This window comes from Siphateles boraxobius, unplaced genomic scaffold (genome assembly GCF_051911475.1).
Source record: "Siphateles boraxobius isolate OS27281-9 unplaced genomic scaffold, OSU_SipBor_1 53, whole genome shotgun sequence".
NCBI classification, from domain to species: domain Eukaryota; kingdom Metazoa; phylum Chordata; class Actinopteri; order Cypriniformes; family Leuciscidae; genus Siphateles; species Siphateles boraxobius.
The window spans coordinates 3,967,509-3,981,521 of NW_027509175.1; positions in this window are offsets into that span (position 1 = coordinate 3,967,509).

The window sequence follows — 14,013 nt, forward strand, 5'->3', positions numbered from 1 at the left end:
GAAAGCTAACCAAAAAAATTTAACTATTTTATTAGTTATATTCCAGTTACTAGACTTATTTATGCATTTTGATGTAGTGGCCAAAAATGATGTCCGGTCTCTTCACCATTTTTCAAATATTGTTAAAAATGTGTTTAAGATTTTGTTGTTTTATTTATGATAAAAAAAAAAAAACATGCCAAATTGTGCAGATTTTTGGTCTGGCTGCCATGCAAAGATATTATGAATGTGCAAAAACAAGACATAGTAAAGGATGTAGTTTGCCTTTTTGCCAAATAATTTAGTCAGATAAATGCCTCATATTTCAAATGTTTAAAATTATAAAATATTTTCCTCATATAATTATGGTTTAATCAACCTTGTAGGGTCATTAAAAACAAATATCCCCTCAAGACATCACTTTTGGCCACTACCGCACACACATATTTTATACAATACAATTATATATATATATATATATATATATATATATATATAGAGAGAGAGAGAGAGAGAGAGAGAGAGAGAGAGAGAGAGAGAGAGAGAGAGAGAGAGAGAGAGAGAGAGAGAGAGAGAGAGAGAGAGAGAGATGATGTATGTGAACTGTGGTTCCCTTTCAAGGGAAGGTTCCCTTTCGAGATGCTGTGGGAACACCCCTGCGTGATTGCGTCGTGAAGCACGTGTATAATCAGTCCAATGGAAAGACGAGACGTCATAGGCGGGTGACTTCATCGACCAGGAACCTGCACAACTGAAAACAGACCGCGCACCTGAAAACAGACCACGCTAGCTTCTGTGCCTTCAGCAAGCGCTCTCTGTATACTTTCCCTGTCTATTTATTGTTATCTGTCATTGCAAGCACAATATTTCACAGAAAGATATATATATATATATATATATACTATAGATATAATGGCGAGCAAGCAAGATTTTAAGCGATGTGTTGTTCCCTGCCCTCATTTCATCACGGGTGGGGACACACATCAGCTTTGTGTTGCTTGTTTGGGAGTGGAGCATGCCCAGTCAGTTCTCAATGGGGTTGACTGTGAGCATTGCGAGAAGCTGCCCGTGAGAACGCTCCGCTCCCGCCGGGTGTTCTACGAGGAGGACAATTTGGTTTGCGCTCCCCAGGGTGCTGGTTGCACATGTTGGGGTTCGCAAATTGATCTGAAAGCAGGGCGTGAAACGGGACCAGCCCTATCTCAGCCTTCACCTGCCAGATCCAGTGCCTTTTCTCAGGGAGAAGCACGTGCTGCGGTTTCTTCTCTCCGGGATGAGGCACCAATGCTGCAATTTTCCTAGTATTGAGGGTATTGAGAGTTCGCCATCTCATACCCTTGTTGATGAGGAGCTTATGGAGGTTGTGACTCACACTGTTGCCAAATTAAATATTGATTGGCCAGCCGAGGAACAAGAGGAATGTAAGAAAAGTTTACAAGATGAAAGATAATTCCCATCTAGATCACAGCCTCCTCGTCGGGGTTTGCCGTTTTTTCCCGATCTCCACACTTCGAATTCGTGGAAAAAACGGTTTCTTATCATGTTTTTAACATCCTCAAACATCTAATTATAGTAATGTTATGGGTATTAAAGATTATGGTTATGTGACGATGCCTCGGGCAGAAGAGACGCTCGCGAGCTATCTCTCTCCCAAGTCAGCGTCATCATTAAAAGCCCCGGCGTTACCCACCAAGCCATTAAAAGCCACTTCAGTGCTGGTGGGTGAAGCGTATTCGGCGGCGGGTCAGGCTGCGGCATACTTGCATACCATGTCAATTTTGCAAGCATACCAGACTGATCTGCTAAGGGACATGGATGATTGTGAGGAAGTCAGCACTGACGCAATTCGAGAATTGTGTCGTGCAACAGATCTGTCTCTCCGGCCAACCAAGGAGACAGCCAAATCAATAGGTCGGTCTATGGCAGCCCTGGTGGCCACGGAGTGTCATTTATGGTCAAATTGATCAGATATGAAGGACAGAGACAGATATGTTCTTTTGGACACTCCACTTTCGCCTTCAAGTCTTTTTGGCGACGTTGTAAACACTGTCAGCGATAGATTTCAGGAGGCAAAGAGGCAATCAGCGGCGTTCCAGAAATTTCTTCATCGCCGATCTAATTTGTCCCGAAGATTGCTGGGCGGAAGCAGTCTCGGCCATCTACAAGCTCCTCGCAGCACAGAGTGCAGCAAAACAAAGCGTTGCCACTCGGGCTTCTCCACAATCAGGGGGGCCTGGGTGGCGGTCGCAGTCGAAGCCAGTTAGAGGCTAGAGGCAGGCAAGATCTGAGGACTGTTATCATCTCTAAAAAGACCTCGACAAAGAAGAAGGGGGAGAGACGGGTTCAAGAAACCATTTTTCCTCTGCGCCCTCTGAGGGGCGACTCTCTGAGGAGGGTCGCAGCGCTGCCAGTTCGGTTGTTCCCTACCGGTTCGCTGCTTCAGGGCACCGAGGTGTCAGCATCCTCAAACGATCCTCCCAGGAGGGTCGTAAAACAGTCAAGTCGATTGTTCCCTGCCGTTTCGCCATTTCAAGGCAGCGCAGCGCAAGTTCTTTACTCTAAAAACTCCTTACTCCTTAGTTTCTTCACCCTAGGCCGGGTTATATTCCTAAGGTCCTACTAATTTTGCGGGCCCAATAGTGCTACAGCCCTCTGTCCTCCACCTTTTAATTCACCAGATCAGGAAAAACTTAATCTGCTATGCCCTGTTCAGGCTTTGGATGCTTACGTACTAAGAGCTGCCCTGTGGCGTAAATCAGATCAACTGTTCGTCTATTTCGGGTAACCTAGAAAAGGTTACCCTGCATCCAAGCAGAGGATGAGCAAGTGTGTAGTCGAGGCTATCTCACTTGCTTATGAAGCGACTGGTCAGCCTTCACCCTGGGCTGTTCAGGCCCATACTACCAGGAGTATGGCGGCCTCAAAGGCTTTATTTAAAAAAAAGAAAAAAGATTAAAAAAAAGAAAAAGAAAAAAGAAAGATTGAAAAAAATAATAAGAAATAAAAAAGCGAAAAAACATTTTTTATTATTATCGGAGGTTTCTCTTCATGACATCTGTGATGCGGCAGGCTGGTCGTCACCGCATACATTTGTTCGATTTTATGACTTGGATCTAGGCTCCACTCTGGGGTCTAGGGTGCTTGCTTCTTAGTGTGCGCAATGACTTCACACAGAACAGTAATTTGTTATTATGGCATTGTGGGTGTAGTGTTCCAACAGCATCTCGAGGCAACTCGAATTCCCTCGAAAGGGAACTTCTCAGGTTATGTATGGAACCCTGGTTCCAGCGTCACGTTGCCATACTTCCTGTATGCCTGTGATCAACTTGTTTCGGCTTTTCAGAAGCTAGCGTGGTCTGTTCTCAGGTGTGCTTTATAGTTTCCTGGTCGATGACGTCACCCACCTATGACGTCTCGTCTCTCCATTGGACTGATTATACACGTGCTTCACGACGTAGTCATGCTTCGGCGTTCCCACAGTGTCTCAACGCAGCGTCTCGTTCCCTCTTCAGGGAACCAGGGTTACATACGTAACCTGAGACGTTTTACCAGTGCTGCTGGTTAGACACATTATGAATTATTTTGATGATGTGTCAGTTGTTGTAGGTTGCAGAACCGCCAAAGATGAAAAGCTGCAAATGGAAATGAGTGAGTACAGTCGGAGAATAATATAACATCCATATTGAATTGCCTATTCTAAATCAGCATCAATGAGGTTATGTTCTCCATTTTTAGTAATTGTAGTTTGTTTGGAAATCCCCTGTAGACTTGCATATATGACGATTATGCAGATTCATAACCAGATTGGGTGGTTATAGGGAGAACCGTACATATTGAGCATCACCCTGACATATGTGTCATACATGTTCACATGCTCATGCAAGCTGTTCAGAATGAGGGTGATGAAATCATACACAAATCTTTTCATGTAACATGCCAGCTGGACAGTCCTTAGTTGTCAGGGTTAATGCAGGCGATGTGAGACATCAGCAGTCTGTGCAAGCAATTCATAATTACAGAAATGTGCACCACTGGGCAGCAATTATTCAGGCATGACACTGCCTTGACTTTATTCAAAATAACTAATGGTTTTAAGAAGTGAGTTCTGTAGACGGAAGTCGTGAGAAGTTAAAAATGTATGTGAAACCCAAGTGAGATGACAAATTACAAGACATTGTTAGTGATAGCTGCCTTAGCTAAGCTCTGAAAATATTCAATGGACCAATCTACCAGAAACAAAAGTTCAAAGCATGTAAGAGATTGTAAATGTTTTCCAAGGATATTTAATGTATAATTTCTGTAGTGGATATTCACTGCAGTTTTTCAATTTGATTAATTCTTGTCTTTTACATCTTGTCTTTTGGTATACAAGGAATAGATCACCCAAAAATGAAAGTTCTGCCATCATTTATTCACCACCATTTCGTCCCAAGCCTGTATTCATTTATTTCTGCTGTAGAACAGAAAATTTGTTATTCAGCAGAACTTTCATGCTGTTCTTAGATGTTTTGTTTGCATAATTGACAAATATATTGATAATTGATTCTATATTATAGCCAGTATATGTGTGTATATTGTACAGTGAGTGAATTATGACTGAATGATGGGAATTTTTATTAACTGTCTCAAGGGTCTTGTATATTGACATTTGATGCATCATCTTGATCAAGTCAGAACTTGTCTGACTTTGAGAAACTGATTATCACCAAGAAGACTGACATGTGAACCGATTATTCAACCAATATTTTTTTTAAATGGACACTGGGATTTTAAAAAAAAACATAACACTTCACAAAACAGCGCTGAACTGAAATATGCAAAATAAAATAAATATATAAATATGAATATATTAAAATAAGAAGTTTTTACTGCATGTATTAATATTTGAGCAATACAATTGTACCTTGATCATTCATGTTAGTTCATAGTACATTAACTAAGGTAATAACCGATAAAATAAAAAGCTCAATTTAAAATGTATTAGTAAATGTTGAAATTAACAAACTAACAAGCAATAATACTTATACAACATTTATTAATCAAAGCTAATGCTAAAAATTTAATCTTATTGTAAAGTTTTACATTTAAATCCAAAGAGTCATGCTTAAAGATGGCCATATTTTAAATATCTGCAAAGATAGCATCGGTGTGGATTTTTGGCGATAACGATAGTTCCACCAATCAACTGTCGGTACCGATATATCTGCAAAATCAATGAATCGGTCGAGCTCTAATCCTGGGGACATCCTCTCAAGGCAGGGGCTGAGGCCCGGGGGATGGAGGCTCCATCCCCGAGGTGGTGGAGCAGATATGGAGGGAGTTCAGCCAGATGGAGGTTGATCTTTTGTGTCTCAAGAAACAATACACCGTCAGCTCTGGTTCACACTCACACATCCAGCTCCTCTTATGTCCCTCCTCGATGGCTCCCCTTGGGAGATTCTGATCAGGAGGGACCTTCTGTCTCAGGCGGGGGGCTTAATATTTAAGCCCCGCCCATAGTTGTGGAAGCTGTGGGTTTGGCCTCTGAGGGGGCCACTTTGGTCAACTGTGTTTCAACTGTGGTTGTGGAGAACATACTGTACTGCACTCCAGAGCTCCCTCCATGAGGACACTGTACGTCCTTAAGTGGAGAGAGTTTACTTTGTGGTGTGAGAATCGTCAACTGCCCGTTTGGTACAGTGCTAGACTTACTGCAGGAACGGGTTGTACAACTGTAACTATTGCTCCACGAGAAGGGAACGAGACGTTCCCAGAGCGTAAGTACTGAGTAATATTAATTAACTACATGTACTTGCTATAGAGTTACATTTAGGGTTTAGTTTAGGGTTAGTTAATTGTAATTATGCATAATTTACTGTTATTACCATAGTAAGTAAACCTTAAAATAAAGTGTTACCTTTCATTTTAATTAAACTTTTAATTAAAATTACATTAACATAGTTGATTACTGATTACCTTCCCCTCCAGTGAATTGAACTCAAGAATTGGATCAGTGATTTGACTCATTGATTTTGTTGCACCACTTTGTGAGTTAACAGATATTTGGAGAGAAGATTATCCGTGAATAATATTTAACATTTTAGTCGGTTTAGTCCTTACGCACAAAACTTTCATATGGCTTTAGAAGAGTTTGCAATATAGTGCATAAGTCACATGGACTCTTGTGTTGTTGTTTTTTTGGAGTTGTTTTTTTTCATCTTTGGATCTCAACAAAAGTGGTCAGTATGAACAAAAAATATATATTTTGTGTTCTATGGAACAAATAAAATTATGAGAGTAAATAATGACAGAATTTTATTTTTTGGGAGAACTAAGAGTGTTAAAGCTCTTGGATTTAGTATTGTTTTCCATTATAGCATCTAAAATTCCATCTCTCTATGTTCACCCTGCATCCCCCTCTCTTTCTCCGTCTCTTCTCAGATGACTCAGCGTAATCCCTTGCCACAACATGAGAGCAAATACTCTGAAAAGAGTCCAGGACCGTGATAAAAGGTTTTGTAAGAAAAGTTTCCTCAGTTGCACACATTTCCGTGAAAGGACTCGCAAAGATGATGCTCTAAAAATAAAATTTCAGTCTTACTGAACTTTAAGTGCTACCTAGATTACTGATGCTATTTGTGTGATTTGAAACCTAATGCATCAAAAATGCAGGTTACACTTCCTGGTTTTAAATTGCAGGAGCACACTGAGCCGTTCTAAAGATTCTCATTAGGTATCGTTAGGGAAATTTGTAGGAAGTCAAGCAAGGTCCACAGTCCACCAGTATAAGAGTTTTAGCATGGCATAATTGAGTAGTTAGTGCCCATCTGGGAATGGCAGGACATCCATGGAATTAAATGGAATTAGGCAAGAATCCCTGAGGAGTGCTACAGTTATAGGAGCTGAAGGGGTTCCTCTCCTCCACACTTCATTTAACTCATGATCCACTACTCATACAGAGAGAGAACATGGAACATTTGCTGCCATATAAAAGTTGAATTTCAGATTAGCTCCAGTTACTTTCAATGTGTTCAAGTTTTCAAGGCAATTTGACTTTACTAACAGTGTAAGAGTTTGGTGTAGAGTGAATTAGTATACTTGAAATGCAGCTTTGGCAAAGCAAAGTGATGTCTTCAACTCACTTACTAATCTTAGTTTCATATTACCCTTATGTCGACTCAATCCATCTCTGCAACAGAGGCCTGTATCTGCCTCAGATATCCTTTATATCTTATAATTGTGACTTTATTTCTCATATTTGTGAGAAAACATGATTTTTTTATTGTAAATGTTATCTCTCAATTACAACTACTTTTTAAATTATGTATCTGAAGTGGAAACGGTCTTCCATATGAACAGAGCTATCCATACACAAGAAATTACTGCAACAAGCAACTAGTCAGAATACCCTAGCAACAGTCTCCAAGGCAAAAACAATATATACAAAAACAAGGTCCCCAAATATATTTTTGATACTTCTACTATAACGACAAAGCTGCTCATTTTCAAATGCTTTTTTAAATGTATTATTTGTTATTTACAGAATAATTTGAGTTGATTTAAGTGGAGTAGCAACATATAATTTGTATTCCTAATATATTCAACCTTTTATTGAAAGTATCCTACTTTTAACTGTTAAGACATGCTTTCACAATCACCCGTAAGAACTGTTTGAGATGTTTGAGTTGGGAGGTGGTACGTGCTATATGAAGCAGAATCAAAATGAGCTTTATTCGCCAAGTGTGTGCCAACACACAAGGAATTTGTTGTGATTTTCAGGAGCTCAGCCTCAGGCGTCACGCCCACAGACTGTTGGCTGAATGTCTGATGCATATTGCACACTTCAGGATTTTCGAAGTCGCCATCTGATTGGTTGAATTCCACGGGATGTCTGGTAGACGTGTGTGTAGCTTTCTTTAACAGTCAGCCTGGAAAAAAGTAATTGTGACACAAACCCTCTTGGTTGAAGAAGAAAGCCATCGTGTGACAATGAGCGCTTACCAGGGTCACCTAAACGCTGGATGTAAGTATGTGAAGTTTGCAGCTCCATTGTTGCTGTAAACTTGCACGATGCACTTGATTGAATCATTTGTTAGATGCATGCTGGTCTGTTATCGTAGGAACATCGAATTTATATTTTCAAGCCCCTAAACATGACATGGATCAAAACAAACTGTGATTGGTTGCATTACATGCCCGTCAAACAACCTCTTGGGCGGTCCTTGGCCAAAGAAAGCTGCGATGGAGTCAAGACCTTCTGCCGTAAGTCTGAAAGTCCAGCTACGCTAGACAATGGTGGTGCCCAGGTACCTGAATGACTCCACTGCTGCCACAGTGCTGCTCATGATGGTTAGTGTGGAGTTCCTCATGAAGTCCAGAATAATTTCCACAGTTTTGAGCATGTTAATCTCCAGGTTGTTATGACTGCACCAGAAAGTCAGCAGCTAAACCTCTTGTCTGTATGCAGACTCATCACCTTCCTGGTTGAGGCAGATGACTGTGGTATCATCTGCAAACTTCAGGAGCTTGACAGATGGGTATTTGGAGGTGCAGTCATTTGTGTACATGGAGAAGAGCAGTCGGGGGAGCACACACCCCTGAGGAGCACCAGTGCTGATGGCGATGGTCCTAGATGTGAGTTCCCTTTCGTCCTGGGAACTCCGACGTGTCGTCGGGGGAGTTCCCTGACGAATTGGGATCACGCTAGGGAGCCAATTGCCTTCGAGAGAATTAAAAATGAGCCAATGGACATTGGCATGCAAGATTTGCATTCCGCGACCTGCCTACCAGCCCGGGTATAAAAGGCAGACGTAAACATTGCACAATGCTTTTTGCTTCAGAGCCATCCAGTGTGTCTCTTTGAGCTGCTGTGTCTTCCGAGAAAGTTATATTTAAACTAAAAAGACTACGAGTCGTCTTTGGAAGGAGAGAGAAGATCCTCTGTTGCTGGATTTACGGCGCTTCAAGTGACCATCGCTTCCCGCGGCTGGCCGTTTTCCTCTTAAAAAAAGAAAAAAAGCTGTTTTAATGACATGCAGGAGGCTGGTCTCGACCCGGGATTGCTGCAGGAGCTACGTGCAGCGATGGACCTCTGGTGTCGTCCCTTCGCCATGTCGCTGTACCTTCGCGGAGGACTGGACACTGTTCGGCTCCTCAGTGAAAAGCATTGCGCAATATTTACGTCCGCCTTTTATATCCGCGCTGGTAGGCGGGTCGCGGAATGCAAATCTTGCATGCCAATGTCCATTGGCTCGTTTTTAATTCTCTCGAAGGCAATTGGCTCCCTAGCGTGATCCCAATTCGTCAGGGAACTCCCCCGACGACACGTCTCCGTTCCCTGTACTCAGGGAACGAGGGTTACATACGTAACCAAGACGTTTTCCATCCTCACTAGCTGCTACCTGTCAGGAAGTTGATGATCCACTGACAGATGGAGGTTGGTAGAGAAAGCTGGCTTACTTTAGTCAGGAGGATATCTGGGAAGATGTTGTTGAAACATGTTGCTGAAGTCCACAAACAGGATCCTTGCATAAATCCCTGGTTTGTCCAGATGTTGCAGGATGTAGTGTAGTCCCATATTGACAGCGTCATCCACAGATCTTTTTGCTCAATAAGCAAACTGCAGGAGGTCCAGCAAGGGTCCAAATGATGTCCTTCAAATGGGGGGTTGATGGTTGTGTGGAGAGATGGTCAGAGTTGGTTTGAGGTGTGAAACTTGTCTTTACAAACCTGCAGTAAAACACATTCAGGTTGTCAGCCAGTTGTCGATTCTCCACAGTGCTGGGGGATCGCATCTTTTATCTGGTTATGGCTTTAAGGTCTATCCACGCTGATGCAGGATCAGTAGCTGAAAACTGTTTTCAGATCTTCTCTTAGCTACTCTTAGTATCTCCTTTGTCAGTGTGTTTGTGGCTTGTTTGTACAAGGCTTTGTCCCCAATCCTGTAGGCACCCTCTTTGGCCTGGTGAAGCGGTTTGAGTTTTGCAGTGAACCATGGGTTTGTTATTGCAATATGTTAAATAAGTGCTGGTGGGAACACACATGTCCTCACAGAAACTGATGTAAGATGTCAATGTAGGATGTCACTGTGTCAGTGAGCTCATGCAGATCAGTGGCTGCAGCTTCAAAAACACACCAATCAGTGCAGTCAAAACAGGCTTGTAATTCGCGCTCTGTTTCGTTGGTCCATTTCTTTGCAATCTTTACTACAGGCTTAGCAGGTTTAAGTTTCTGCCCCTAGCCTGGGAGAAGATGAACCAAACAGTGATCAGAGAGTCCCAGAGCCGCCTGGGGGACAGCGTGATATTCAATTCAATTCAATTCAAATTTATTTGTATAGCGCTTTTCACAATACACATTGTCTCAAAGCAGCTTTACAGAAAGTGCATTTCGGAAATGTACATAGAAAAATACAGTTAGTTAATCATGTATTAATTTATGGCTAACATATCGCCGGCTTTGAGTCGTCTCTTCACAGGCGTCGAGTCGTCTCTTCACAGGCGTTGGGGCATCTGAAGTCTCCGTGAGAGGCTGGATACAAACTGGAGCTGACGAACGCTATTTACCTCGGGACTAGCGTCCCGAGATAACAGCAGAAAGGCAGATGGGAAATAATTAGCATAGCTGATGTTCATAATGTTAATGCATTCGAACTGATTCAGCAGTAGTATTAAAGGTTAAGCATTAAGTGAATGCTTGGTTAAAGAGATGTGTCTTTAATCTAGTTTTAAACTGGGACAGCGAGTCTGAGTCTCGACCAATATCAGGAAGGCTATTCCAGAGTTTAGGAGCTAAATGCGAGAACGCCCTCCCTCCTTTAGTGGACTTAGATATCCTAGGAATAACCAGAAGCCTCGAATTTAGTGATCTTAAAGAGCGCGATGGATTGTATGGCGATAGAAGGTCTGTTAAATACACAGGAGCTAAACCATTTAGGGCTTTATAGGTCAGTAGGAATACTTTGTAATTGATACGTAACTTAATAGGTAACCAGTGTAGAGATGATAAAATAGGTGTTATATGATCATATTTTCTTGATCTAGTAAGAACTCTAGCGGCTGCATTTTGCACTAACTGTAGCTTGTTTATTGAGGATGCCGGACAACCAGCTAATAAAGCATTACAGTAATCTAGTCTCGAGGTCATGAATGCATGAACTAACTTTTCTGCATCAGAAACAGATAGCATGTTACGTAGCTTAGCAATGTTTCTAAGGTGGAAAAAGGCTGTTCTTGTAATATATGAAATATGATTTTCGAAAGTCAAGTTGCGGTCTAGTATAACACCAAGGTCTTTTACTGTAGTGGATAAAGTAACAGGACATCCTTCTAAATTAAAGTTGTATTGTAAGGGATTTTGTTGGTAGTTTTTTGGACCAATAAGTAGTACCTCCGTTTTATCTGAATTTAATAGCAGGAAATTACACGTCATCCAGCATTTTATATCATTTAGACACTCTGTCAATTTAGATAAGTTAGTGTTTTCATCTGGTCGTGATGAGATATATAATTGAGTGTCATCAGCATAACAGTGGAAATTAATTCCATGTTTTCTTATAATATTACCAAGTGGCAGCATTTATATTGAGAATAGCAGAGGGCCTAACACCGATCCTTGCGGCACTCCATAGTCTACTGACGTTATCTTTGATTTTTCCCCATTTAAACAGACAAAATGGTAACGGTCTGATAAGTACGATCTAAACCAGCTTAATGCCTGTCCCTGAACACCAGTGTAGTTTTGTAGTCGATCCAAGAGTATTTTATGATCGATAGTGTCGAACGCAGCGCTAAGATCGAGTAGAACTAGTATTGAGATACAGCCTTGGTCAGAAGCTAAAAGTAAATCATTTGTAATTTTAACTAGCGCAGTTTCTGTGCTATTGTCACGGTGTGGGTGTTGTGTTTGGTTCCTTGTTCTTGTCTGTCATGTGTTTCCCTGTCTTTACATGTTTTGCTGTTCCCCGTTCTGTTGATTAGTCTCCCCAGGTGTTTCTGATTAGCCACGCCCCCTTGTTATCTTGTTAAGCTTGTTTGTCTGTGTATTTATACCCTTGTTCTTCAGTTGGTGTTTGTCGTTCGTTGTTTGATGTGAGATGTTCCCAGTTCCTTGTTCCGTGTCTTGTGTGCCTTATTCTGAGTTTTCACTGGATTTCTGTTTGTTGGATTATTAAAGTGCTTGCGATTGGATTCACTCTCTGCTTCATCCTTGCTGCATCGTAACAGAACGACCGATCCTAAAATGAATCCAGCAGCACGGACCTCGTCTGATCTCTCCAGCAGGAGCCGGGAATTCGCGAGTCAAGTCGCAGCCTTGGCTCTGGATAGCCCTGATTTATTTCAATTCACGTGGGGATTTATTCCTCTTGCTACTTCCTGCTCCCTCGGAGACGAGGCTATTAAATTGTGTTATCGGCTGGGGGCTAAGGAGGTCAACCCGAGGGAGCTTCCCAATATCTCTGGTCTGGACTGGAGAGAGGCACTCTCCCGATGTCTGGAGAGCTTCCTCCCATGGTACGCCAGGTCATCATCTGACCTCCACGCCCAGCTGGATTTTCACGTCCAGCCAGAGCTTCACGTCACCCACGTCCAGCCAGAGCCTCACGTCAGCCACGTCCAGCCAGAGCTTCACGTCAGCCACGTCCAGCCAGAGTTTCACATCAGCCACGTCCGGCCAGAGCTTCACGTCAGCCACGTCCAGCCAGAGCTTCACGTCACCCACGTCCAGCCAGAGCTACACGTGACCCACGTCCAGCCAGAGCTACACGTCAGCCACGTCCAGCCAGAGCTTCACGTCAGCCACGTCCAGCCAGAGCTTCACGTCAGCCACGTCCGGCCAGAGCTTCACGTCAGCCACGTCCGCCCAGAGCTTCACGTCAGCCACGTCCGGCCAGAGCTTCATATATGTCACGGTGTGGGTGTTGTGTTTGGTTCCTTGTTCTTCTCTGTCATGTGTTTCCCTGTCTTTACATGTTTTGCTGTTCCCCGTTCTGTTGATTAGTCTCCCCAGGTGTTTCTGATTAGCCACGCCCCCTTGTTATCTTGTTAAGCTTGTTTGTCTGTGTATTTATACCCTTGTTCTTCAGTTGGTGTTTGTCGTTCGTTGTTTGATGTGAGATGTTCCCAGTTCCTTGTTCCGTGTCTTGTGTGCCTTATTCTGAGTTTTCCCTGGATTTCTGTTTGTTGGATTATTAAAGTGCTTGCGATTGGATTCACTCTCTGCTTCATCCTTGCTGCATCGTAACAGCTATGATGCGGTCTGAATCCCGACTGGAATTTTTCATAGATATCATTTTCTTGCAAGAAAGAGCACAATTGAGCGGACACAACTTTTTCTAGTATTTTAGACATGAATGGAAGATTTGAGATGGGTCTGTAATTTGCTAAGTTATTTGGATCTAATTGCGGTTTCTTAATGAGAGGTTGTATTACTGCCAGCTTGAATGTTTTTGGAACATGACCTAAAGATAAAGACGAGTTAATAATATTAAGAAGAGGCTCTTCCACTACAGGTAACACTTCTTTCAGTAGTTTAGTGGGTATTGGATCTAATAAACATGTTGTTGGATTAGATGCAATGATAAGTTTATTTAGCTCTTCCTGTCCTATAGTTGTAAAGCGGTGTAGTTGTTCTAGAGGGGCCATAATTGAGGCTGAATCATAAGACATCATAGAGGATTGTATATTTACAATTGTGTTTCGGATGCTTTCTATTTTCTCATTGAAGTAATTCATAAAATCATTACTACTATATTGTAACGGAATATTTTGCTCTGGTGATGTTTGTTTATTTGTTAGTCTAGCCACGGTGTTGAATAAAAACCTTGGATTATTTTGGTTATTTTCTATTAGTTTGCGGAGATGCTCAGCCCTGGCTGCTTTTAGAGCCTTTTTATAACGTGACATACTGTCTTTCCACGCGATTCTAAAGACCTCTAAATTAGTTTGTTTCCATTTACGCTCTAAGTTACGAGTTTCTCTCTTGATTGCATGCGTAGCACTGTTGTACCATGGTGCTTTAGTTTTCTCTCTAACCTTTTTTAATCTAATTGGTGCA